This window comes from Hipposideros armiger, unplaced genomic scaffold, assembly GCF_001890085.2.
Source record: "Hipposideros armiger isolate ML-2016 unplaced genomic scaffold, ASM189008v1 scaffold_38, whole genome shotgun sequence".
NCBI lineage: Eukaryota > Metazoa > Chordata > Mammalia > Chiroptera > Hipposideridae > Hipposideros > Hipposideros armiger.
Window position 1 is genome coordinate 2,951,154 of NW_017731388.1, and position 11,101 is coordinate 2,962,254.

An 11,101-nucleotide genomic window follows, 5' to 3' on the forward strand; every position below is an offset into this window, starting at 1 on the left:
AACAGAGCTTGAGAGAGGAGGAAGCTGTCTTGGTAACAGAATGGCAGATGTAAACTGCCAGATGTTATAGAACCACTACTTAATGCTGTGGTGTTATTGGCTATCATAGACTTCTTACAAAGAAGACTTCAGGAAGATCACAGAGGTTTGGCAATTAGCAAGGTAAATTTTCTCTTAGGGAAAAAAAAAGATGTCATTTCTCAGGGAGTAAAGGCAACATCATAAACATTAAGGAAAATGTACATTTTTGTTACTAAGAAATCAATTTCCAGTAAGAAGGGTTTATCCAGAGGAACACTGATGTGAGGCAGGGATGACTGGATAGCCCACCGTCAGTGGACAGAGACTGGAAAGCCCAATGTTGGTGAAGTTGGAGAGGTTTTAGGAAACAAATCAAATTAATGCACTCACTGTGCCCCAGGCATTTTTCCAAGTGTTGGGATTTAGTGAGATGAGGCTAACCCCTCATAGGGTTTATATACTCCTTTGGGGAAGAGGGAGGTGTGTGTTACATGTCATTGAGTTGGCTCCAACATCTGGTGACCCTATGAATGAGTGATGTCTACAACGTCCTCACCAGCCCTGCTCAGCTCCTGTAGACTCATGCCTGTGGCTTCTTTTATGGAGTCAATCCATCTCATATTTGGTCTTCCTCCTTTTCCAAGTCTTGGGTTGACTGGTGAACAGACTGGTTACTATGTGGCTGTGCTGGGCAGTAGTTCAAAAAAAAGGAAGGAGCTGTGCGGATTGGGATAGGACAGGCCTTTGAGGAGGGCTTTGAAGGCCAGACCAAGGACCCTGGTTCCTCTGAGGGGCCATGATGGGCTCTTGAGCAGGCATGGAGTGAAGATGGCTTCCAAAGGACACTATTCAAGTTATGATGTATGCAGTAGGGTAGATTGGACAAGAGAGGTGGAGAGGGCCTCAGGTGACGAAGGCTCAGGTGTGGCAGTATCTGAGCCACCCTCCAGAGAAAGCTGCAGTGGGAATTGAGGATGAGGGAGAAAATGACTCTGGGGGTTTGAAGGTCTAAACTGACCACAGTTTCTCTTCAGCTGCCCGGGCTGCTGCTGTATCTCCTGGGAATTTCCCTGTTGGGCTCCTGTTTCCATGACTGGGTGGGGAGAGTCCAAGGCACCCAGAGATGGTTAAAAAATTACTCCCTTTGGGATCAGCTCTAAGAAACTAAGTCGGCTTAGAAACCAGAGTCTTGTAAACTTCCTCTGCTTGATCTGACCTGTAGAAATTTCAGAGTCCTTGTGAATGCTCCAAGTGTGGGGACTAAGGATTTCTCATCATTTCTCAGGGGGGAGTTTACTGGAAGATTTTGCTCAGGGTTTTCAGTAGAGCAGTAACTACCAAAGAAATTTTAGATGGCTCTAGGAGGAGGAAGAGGAAGCAAGTGAAAGCCAAGAATGTGTGGCCTTTTGAAGGAGAGGCCAAGGCTAGGTAGGATTCAGGAGAGCCCCTGACTCTAGCCCTTCTATCCCAAAGATCTGGAGTCATGTGCCTCTGGGCTGTCCCATGGGAAATGTATTAGCCCTTCCCACCCACTACGTGTGGCTGGAGTACTGCACATCTCTAAAACCCTGTTAGTACCCCCATTGAGGAAGGGGATGCATTCCAGTGACCCACTTTTTATCAGTTCAGATTCATTTGGTTGCCACTCACACTGGCTTAAACCATAAAGCAGCTTTATTGGTTCATATAACCAAAAAGTCTAATAGTTGGTCCCCTTCAGGTATGGCTTGCTCTGAAGATTCATGAGACCATCAAAGCTACAGTTTTGTTTTTCTGCAGGTCTCTTGGCTCTCCTGTCTTGCGGAAGTTAGTTGACTGGCCTGGGTTAAGTGCCCGTCCCTGAACCCATCATGGTGGCCACAGGCATATTCTAATTAGCTTCCATCTCAGAAGTTTGCCGACCCCTGGCTTAGACCCATGCAGGCTCACCCTTAAAGCTGGGGTTGGGTCCCCGCCTCTGAACCAAGTGGCTACTGTACAAAGGGGAGGAGTGGAATTGATACAAGGACAGCTGACCATGATGCTCCCTGCACCCTCAGTTGTCCAAAACTGCGTATCCCACCTAAAAATAATCTAATCAGCTTAGGGAAGCATTATAGGACTTAAAGGGGTAGAGTGTGAATTGGGACATGTGAAAATCATGCTGGTCCATAAATCCCAGTTCCTTTCTCTTTCCTAACCAAAATGTCAAGAGTGCTGGAAAAGTGAAATGTGAATCTATGTTAAAAGTATATGTAAATTGATATTAAATTAATATCTTTTAGAGATGTCAACCCTAAGAACGATGAGATCAGCTATCTCCCCTGTAGCACTTATTTTGGACTGCCTGATTGGTGCAGTCCACAATGCACTTACTTGTCATTCCATGTAACATGTTTCTTTTTTTTTATAGTTACAATTTTTTTCTTGCAATAAAACTTTTAAGATCTACCCTCTTAGCAACTTTCAAATATATAATGGAGTATGATTAATTATAGTCACCATGCTGTACATTACATCCCCAGGACTTATTTATTTCACAACTGGAAGTTTGTACTTTTTTACCCCTTCACTCATGTTGCCTGTGTCTCACCCCCTGCCTCTGGCAACTATCACTCTGTTCTAGGTATCTGAGTTCAGTATTTTTTGTTTGTTTTGTTTTTAGATTCCATATATAAGGGAGGTCATTTGGTATTTGTCTTTCTCTATGTAGCTTATTTCTGCTTCAGAAAGTGGCAAGAATGATGAGAATGATGGGATAAGTGTGTTTGAAGTGAGGGGGAGTATTTTGAGGGGGATTAATGGCAATGTGTCTTTTACTGTAACAATATTTTAAATTTAAACATTCACCGTATCTTTTGATCACACTGTGTGTGTGTGTATACATACATACATATATATATATATATATATATATAACATATTATTTATCCATTCGTCTGTTGATGGACACGTAGGTTACTTCCATGACTTGGCTATTGTGAATAATGTTGCACTGAACATGGGGGTGCATATATCTTTTCTAGTTAGTGCTTTCATTTTCTTTGAATAAGTACCCAAAAGTAGGTTGCTGGATCATATGGTAGTTCTATTTTTAATTTTTGAAGGAACCTCCATACTGTTTTCCATAGTGGCTATACCATTTTAGTCCCATCAACAGTGCATGAGGGTTCCCTTTTCTCTACATCCTCATCAACACTTCTTTGTCCTTTATGATGATGGCCATTCTAACAAAAATCATGGTTTTGATTTGCATTTCTCTGATGATTAGTGATATTGAGCACTTTTTCATGTACCTGTTACCCATCTGTATATCTTTGGGAAAGTGTCTATTCAGATCCCCTGCCTATTTTTTTGTCAGATATTTTGATTTGCAAATATTTTCCCCCATTCAGTAGACTGCCTTTTCATTTTGTTGATGGTTTCTTTTGCTGTGCAGAAACTTTTTAGTTTGATGTAGTCCCACTTATTTGTTTTTGCTTTTGCTTTTGTTGCCCTTGCTTTTGGTATCAAATACAAAGAATCATAGCCAAGAATGATATCAAGAAACTTACCATCTATGTTTTCTTCTAGAAGTTTTATGGTTTCAGGTCTTATGTTCAAGTCTTTAATCCATTTTGAGTTCATTTTTATGTATGGTAAATGCTAGTGGTTCAGTCTTATTCTTTTGCATGTGGCTGTCCAGTTTTCCCAACACCATGTATTGAAGAGACTGTCCTTTCCTGTTGTCTATTTTTGGTACCTTTGTTGTAAATTAATTGACCATATATGCATGAGTTTATTCCTGGGCTCTCTAGTCTGCTCCATTGAACTATGTGTCTATTTTTATGCCAATACCATACTGTTTTTGATTACTATAGCTTTGTAATATAGTTTGAAATAAGGAAGCATGATGCCACCAGCTTTGTTCTTCTTTCTCAGGATTGCTTTGGCTATTCAGGGTCTTTTGTAGTTCCACACAAATTTGAGAATTGTCTGTTCTAGTTCTGTGAAAAATGCCTTTGGAATTTTAATAGGGTTTGCACTGAATCTGTAGGTTGCTTTGGGCAGTGTGAACATTTTAACAATATTAGTTCTTGTAATCCATCAACATGGACTATCTTTCCTTTTATTTGTGCCTTCAATCTTTTTGTGCAATGTCATAGTTTTCAGTGTACAGGTCTTTCACCTTCTTGACTAAATTTACTCCTAGATATTTTATTATTTTATGCAATTGTAAACGTGATTGTTTTCTCAATTTCTCTTTCTGATAGTTCATTATTAACATATAGAAACACAACTGATTTTTATTTATTGATTTTGTATCCTGCAATTTTATTGAATTCATTTATTTTAATAGTTTGTTGGTGGAATCTTTAGGGTCTTTTATATGTAATATCATGCCTTCTGCAAATAGTGACGGTTCTACTACTTCCTTTCTGATTTGGATGCCTTCCATTTATTTTTCTTGCCTAATTGTTCTGGCTAGGATTTCTAATACTATGTTGAATAAAAATGGTGAGAGTTGGCACCCTTGCTTTGTTCCTGATCTTTGAGGAAAACCGTCAGTTTTTCATTGTAAACTGTGATGTTAGGTGGGGGTTTGTCATAAATGGCCTTTATTATGTTGAGGTAGGTTCCCCCTATAGCTACTTTTATAAAAGTTTTATCATAAATGGATGTTGAACTTTGTCAAATGCTTTTTATTGAGATGATCATGTGATTTTTATCCTTCATTTTGTTAATGTGGTATATAGCGTTGATTGATGATTTGCAAATGTTCAGCTATCCTGGCTTCTCTGGAATAAATTCCACTTGATCGTGGTTTAGGATCCTTTTAATGTGTTGTTGCATTTGCTTTGCTAATATTTTGTTGAGGATTTTTGCATCTATGTTTGTCAGGAATATTGGCCTGTAATTTTTTGTTTTTTCTAGTAGTGTCCTTGTTTGATTTTAGTATCAGGAAAATGCCTGCCTTGTAAAATGAGTTTGGAAGTATTCCCTCCTCTTCTACTTTTGGGAAGAATTTGAGATCCTTGTTTAAATGTCTGGTAGAATTTACCAATGAAGCCACCTGGCCCTCAGCTTTTGTTTGTTGGGAAGTTTTTGATTAATGCTTAAATCTCTTTACTAGTAATTGTTCTGTTCAAATGTTCTCTTCTTCATTATTCGGTGTTGGTAGTTTGTATATTTCTATGAATTTATCCATTTCTTGTAGGTTTTCCAGTTTGTTGATGTGTGTTTGTTCATAGTAGTCTCTTATGATCCTTTGTGTTTCTGTGGTATCAGTTGTAACATCTCTATCATTTCTGATTTTATTTATCTGAGTCCTCTTACCTTGTTTTCTTGGTGAGTCTAACTAAAGGTGTGTATATTTTGTTTATCATTTTTTAAAAAAACAGCTTAGTTTCACTGATCTTTTCTATTGTCTTTTTATTCTCAATTTCAATTGTTTCCACGTTGATCTCCATTATTTCTTTCCTTCTAACTTTTGGGTTAGTTCTCCTTTTGTCTAGATCCTTGAGGAGTAAAGTTGGGTTGTTTATTTGAAATCATTCTTGTGTCTTAATGTGGCACTTAACTGCTATGAACTTCCCTCTTAGGACTGCTTTGCTGCATCCCATAAGTTTTGGCTTTTACTACTCTTTGCATCCTTTCCCCAAAGCCTCCATTCCAACTCTCCGCTGGACATCAGCATCAAAGGCCAAATGATCCGTGACCTTCTGAACTTGGCGGGCTTTGTTCTGCCCAACGCAGAGGATATCATTTCCAGCTCCAGCAGCTCCAGCAGCTCCACCACCAGGTCAGCCTCCTTGCTTTTCTGCAGCTCGGCTGGCAGCATGAACAGCCCCATCATGACTCTAGGAAAGAATGCTGTCTGGGCACTCCCTCCTGCTTGGTCTCCTTTGCTGCTTGATCTGCCCCTGTAGTCTACTCACATACCACTGCCATGTCAGCCCCTAGAAGCATATTTGGTTATATTGCTCCCCTGCTCAGGAATCTCCACAGGGCCTGGGGAATTGGCTTTCAACTCCTCAAAAGTGCATTTGAGGCCCCAGCCTCCTTTTCCCAAGAACCCCTCCCTTTAAGTTTGGGTATGTTGTATTTCCATTCTCATTTGTCTTTAGGTATTTTTTTAATGTCTCTTTTAATTTCTTCTTTGACCCACTGGTTGTTCAGTAGCATGTTGTTTAATTTCCACATATTTGTGGATTTTCCAGCTTTCTTCTTATAAGTAATTTCTAGTTTCATACCATTGTGGGGGGAATAGATGCTTGATATGATTTCAGCCTTTTTTTTAAGATTTTTATTGGGGAATTGGGGAATGGGAACAGCGCTGGGGAATTGGGGGAAGGGCAACAGACAAGTTGCTGTCCTTTTGTTCTTCAGTCTAGTTGTGGAGGACATTGCTTCACTGGCCCAAGTTGGCACCATCATTGCACTCTTCCCAGGCAAGGCAGATCACGGCTGCTCACAGCAGCTGCTGGCCTCTCATGCTGGCTGCTGGCTACACACGGTAGCCCATGGCAACACACTGCAGCAGGGGCTTTCGCAGGCGATTCACGGCAGCCCAGCTCCAGGTTGAGCTGTTGTTCAGCATCTTAGCTGTAGAGGGCAGTGTCACTGGCCCTCATATGTGGGATCCAAACCGGGGTCCTCTGGCGTCCCAAGCCAGTTCTTAACCAATGCGCCACTCGGCCGGCCCTCAGCCTTCTTAAATTTATTTATGATCTATCCTGGAGAATATTCCGTGTACCCATGAGAAGAATGTGTATTCTATTGCTTTGGAAATGTTCAATATATAGAGATCTAGATCTATAGATATCTATATCTATCTATACCTATATATCTGTTAAGTCCATCTGGTCTGATGTGTTATTTAAGACCAATGTTTCCTTATTGATTTTCTATCTGGATGATTTACTCATTGATGAAAGTGGGGTATTAAAGTCACCTACTATTATTGTATGGCCATCTATTTCTCCCTTTGTGTCTGTTAACGTTTGCTTTATATATTTAGGTGCACACGTTTCTTATCATCACCTGTTTACATGGCTTAGCGACTGGGCTGTGAGGGCTGGGCCTATGTCTTTCCCACCTCTGTTCCCCCCCAGTGACAGGCACACTCCTGGGCACAGAGGAGGTGCTCAATAATTTGATAAATGAATACATTTCACATACCAGCCAAAGGGCTGTGAGTGGTACTGAGCAGTGGTTGTTCACCATCTTAGCTGTAGAGGGCACAGCGTCACTGGCCCATGTGGGATCCAAACCGGGGCCCTGCTGCTGCTCAGAGCTCGTGCTCCCAAGCCAACTCTTAACCTACGAGCCACTCGGCTAGCTCCTATGTGTTTCTTTACTGAGGAAGTTAGCCCTCCCAGGGATCATAATATTCCATCACATAGAAACTTCCTATTCTAGTTATATCTATTGCTGCATAACAAACCAGCCCAAAACATAGTGGCTGAAAACAACATTTTGTTATGATTTTGTGGGTCAAGAATTTGGGCTGTGCTCATCAGAAATGGCTTATCTCTGCTTCACAATGGAGAGAGTTTCAGTTCAAATGGCCAAAGATTGCTAGGATGGATCAATTGGGGCCAATTGCCTGGGGCTCGGGTCTGGCTTTTTTTTTTTTTTTTTTTTTTTAGCTGAGCCATCCTGCCACCTGTTGGCAGCTCAGCGGCTGCTCAGCTCGGGCTGGACTCGAACCGCTGTTGCTCAGAGCTCAAACTCTTGAGCGAGCTCTTAACCAACTGAGCCACTCGGCCGGCCCTTCGGCTCTGGCTTTTGACTGGCTTCCTCAGTTTTTCTCCATGTCACATCTGCCAGGGCTGGAATTTCCAAGATGGCTTCTTTAATTGCATGTTTAGTGCCTATGCTGGTTTAGCCAGAACAGCTGAGTATCTTTCTTGCTCGCTTCATGTGGCCATCTTGGGCTTCCGCAAAGCATGGTGGTCTCTGGGTAGTCGGACTTCTTCCAGAGTGTTGGCTTCCTCCATGTTCCAAGAGACAGAAAGTGGAAGTTGCCAGTTTCATAAGGCCCAAGCCTGGAAACTGGCACAGCATCATTTCCACTGTATTCTACCTAGCAAAGCTGTTACAGAGCCCACCCAGATTCTAGAGGAAAGGAGGTAGACCTCAACTCTTAAGGAGGGTGAAGTCAAAGAATCTGTGGCTATCTTTATTCCACCACACCCTCTTCCTAGGATATAGGTACCAAGGGAGAGAAATCAGTAACTACATTAGTGGACTGCTGGTGTGCAGGGGACTCTGGCACTAAGGGAATATTATTGTATGGGAGGAAATTTCATCCAGGCCTTGGAGAAACCTGGTTCAATATGCTCCTCTGGTTCCTGTCCATTAGATTAAGTATCTCTCTCTTGAGAGATAAATGCTGCCAAATTCTTGCTGTTTGGCTCCTCTCTTCTGGATTTTGTAATGGCCACTCATATTCTGTTAATACATTCTTTCTTCAGTTTGGCTAATACCATTGATTAGATGGGTTTTCTTATCCAGTACTCACATTACCATCAAGCCTTCCAGAGATTATCCTCCAGTTACCCTGCCTGACTTGGCTTAACTGTTTTTCAGTCTTATCTGGCAGAGTTCACAGGTTGCCCTTGAGGCTGTAGCAGAATTAGGTGTACTGCCTTTAAGCCTTAGGGATGGGAAATTTGAAACTAAGTGTTAAGGTAAAAAATGTGAATCATACTAACTTATCAACTGTACTACCAGAATTTTTATCTTACTGATAAAGAGATATTCCAGCATATTCAAGGTAGCAATATTTCTGATTGGGAAAGATTAGAATGACTTACATGTCCTGGTAGAAGACTAATTAAATCAATTATAATACATTCGTATAATGGGATTTTATGTAACCATTAAAAAGAATAAGGGCAGATCTATATGTTTCAATATGAATCGCTTGTCAAGAGATGGGAAGAAAGTAAGGTGCAAAACTATAATATGCCATCATTTGTGGATAAAAAAGAGCATGAGTAATATATGCATTTATATGTTTGTATGTGCATAAAATATCTCTGGAGAACACACAAGAAATTGATAATGATAGTTGCCTCTGTGTAGGGGTCTTGAAGTCTGGAGGTGAGAATCAGGAGCAAGACTTGCTTTTTATTGCAGGACTGCTATGGCCCTCCACCAGATTTTCTTCTGGCTTCACCCTGCCCAGGCATAGTTCAACAGCAAAAGAATGGAGAACAGGAGATGAAAAGATGCCTGACCAAGTGCTTCCTGGTCCAACATAATATTTTGAGGTCTTCTGAAGGCCCTTCCTTGTGTACTTCTGTCTGGCTCTGGGTCTTTACTTTTGATGTTCCCACCTCTGTGTCTGTATCTTCTTTTCAGCTCTGCATCTGTTGCTGATCATCCACTCCTTGTTCTTGGAATACCTTCATTGTTCTACTCCTATGAGCCCATGTTGTAGGCAAAGGTATGCTCAGCATACTGTGGGCATCCCAGGCAATGCCTTTTCTTGGCTCGCTCTTGGATCTTTCTCTACCCTCAGCCCGTTGTTTCTCTAGAGCACAAAATCAGAAGAAAATTCTTACTGTCCAACTGCCTGGTAACTTTGACAGTTCTGCCTCCTTGTACAAAAACAGACGTTCTTTAATTATTGAAGTAATGGCTGCACTCATGCACAAAAATGTTTTTTGCAGCTTTATAAAATAAAAAATTCAGAAACATGTTAAACAAGATAAATAAATTGTGATGTATACAATGGAACACTATGCAACAGTCATGATAAATGCACAGCATTTTATGTATCAATATAGAACTCAAAAACAAAGTTGAGTATAGGATGATACGTACAGTAGAGTACTATTTCTATAAAATAAAAAACACATAAAAATACTATAAGCTATCATTGGATACATATATGTAGTAAAATACATAAACATTGACAGAAAGGGTATACGTCAAATTCAGGATAGTGTTGTAGTTGCTTTTGCAGAGGGATGCAAAGGGAAGGATAAGAAGGGGAATTTGTATCTGAAATGTTTTCATTTTAAAAAAGATATGAAGCAAATATGACAAATATTAATTTTGGAGAGTGTGTGCCTGGGTGTTTATAATGTTATTTTTAAATTATTCATATTAAAATATAATTATTCATATTAAACTCATAAAAATACAAGTAATTTTGTTCACCTTGAGTCCAAATGGTGCCACTGGCTTGGTCTGATCTTGGAGGAGATCATTCAAGGCAAAATTTAGAGCAAGGAAAACCTGAGAATGCTGTTAATTATTTAGCACCTTCTATCACTTAGAAATGTGAATTCCACTTGTATGAGTGGGTGGGGGCTAAAGCTCTGACAACACTTTGACAGCACCAAGATATGGCTGTCCCAGCTGGACTTCTCTTCACCTTTGACCCTGAATGGGCCTTTCTGGCATCTTGTCAGCATAGGCAAAAGAGCGGCCTATGTCGGCAGTTACATCTCTCCTGTTTATCCAACTGATGGCTGCCAGCTTTTTAGGGACAGATTTGTTGACACTGGCAAAACAGAACTTGGTATTTGTGACTTCACTTTTGTCCTCAGGGCAGTTCACTTGCTGTTTTAGTGTTGTTTTGCTGTGCTGACTGTCTGCTTAAGGAGCCCACTACCAGTAAACTAAACAGGTCACCTAAGTGGGAGCATAGAACATGGCAAGGCAATGTCAGTTTTTTCAGGGGGAGATTTTGGAGGATTTTAATGTTCTTTTTTTCTTGTAACAGTTTTATTGAGATATAATTGCATACTCTACCATTCAGCCACTGAACAATTAAATGGACAAGTACCAAAGATAAGTACAGAGGGACATTAGTTAAACTGGTGAAAACAGATTTTATTCAGTAACTAGTGACAGCAGGGCAAAGAGATGAACTCCATTCCAATTTGTGCAGCGGTGACTAGTATTTTAAACGGAGCATGAGGGAATGGGGAAGGGGAGCAACTGGGGTAGAGTTAGGGAAGTGAAAAATTATAAAAAGCGAGAAGTGGGGGGTTAGTCCATGTGACACTCATCTGTGTTTGCTAAATGGTGCTAATTTTTTTTTTTTAAAGATTTTTATTGGGGAATTGGGGGGATGGGAACAGTGCTGGGGAATTGGGGG

General features: G+C 40.7%; 1 protein-coding gene across 3 annotated transcripts in view; it reads left to right on the forward strand.

Moving 5' to 3' along the window:
- CYP27A1 (cytochrome P450 family 27 subfamily A member 1) overlaps positions 1 to 11,101 on the forward strand; it is a 31,542-nt gene that overhangs the window by 1,154 nt on the left and 19,287 nt on the right. Inside the window, exon 2 of one of the 3 annotated variants that reach the window (XM_019638311.1) lies at positions 5,645 to 5,782. The exons of the other annotated variants lie outside the window; for them this stretch is intronic. The gene's annotated coding sequence lies outside the window, so the exon portion shown is untranslated. The remainder of the gene's footprint in view (positions 1 to 5,644; positions 5,783 to 11,101) is intronic. 3 annotated transcript variants of the gene reach the window in all.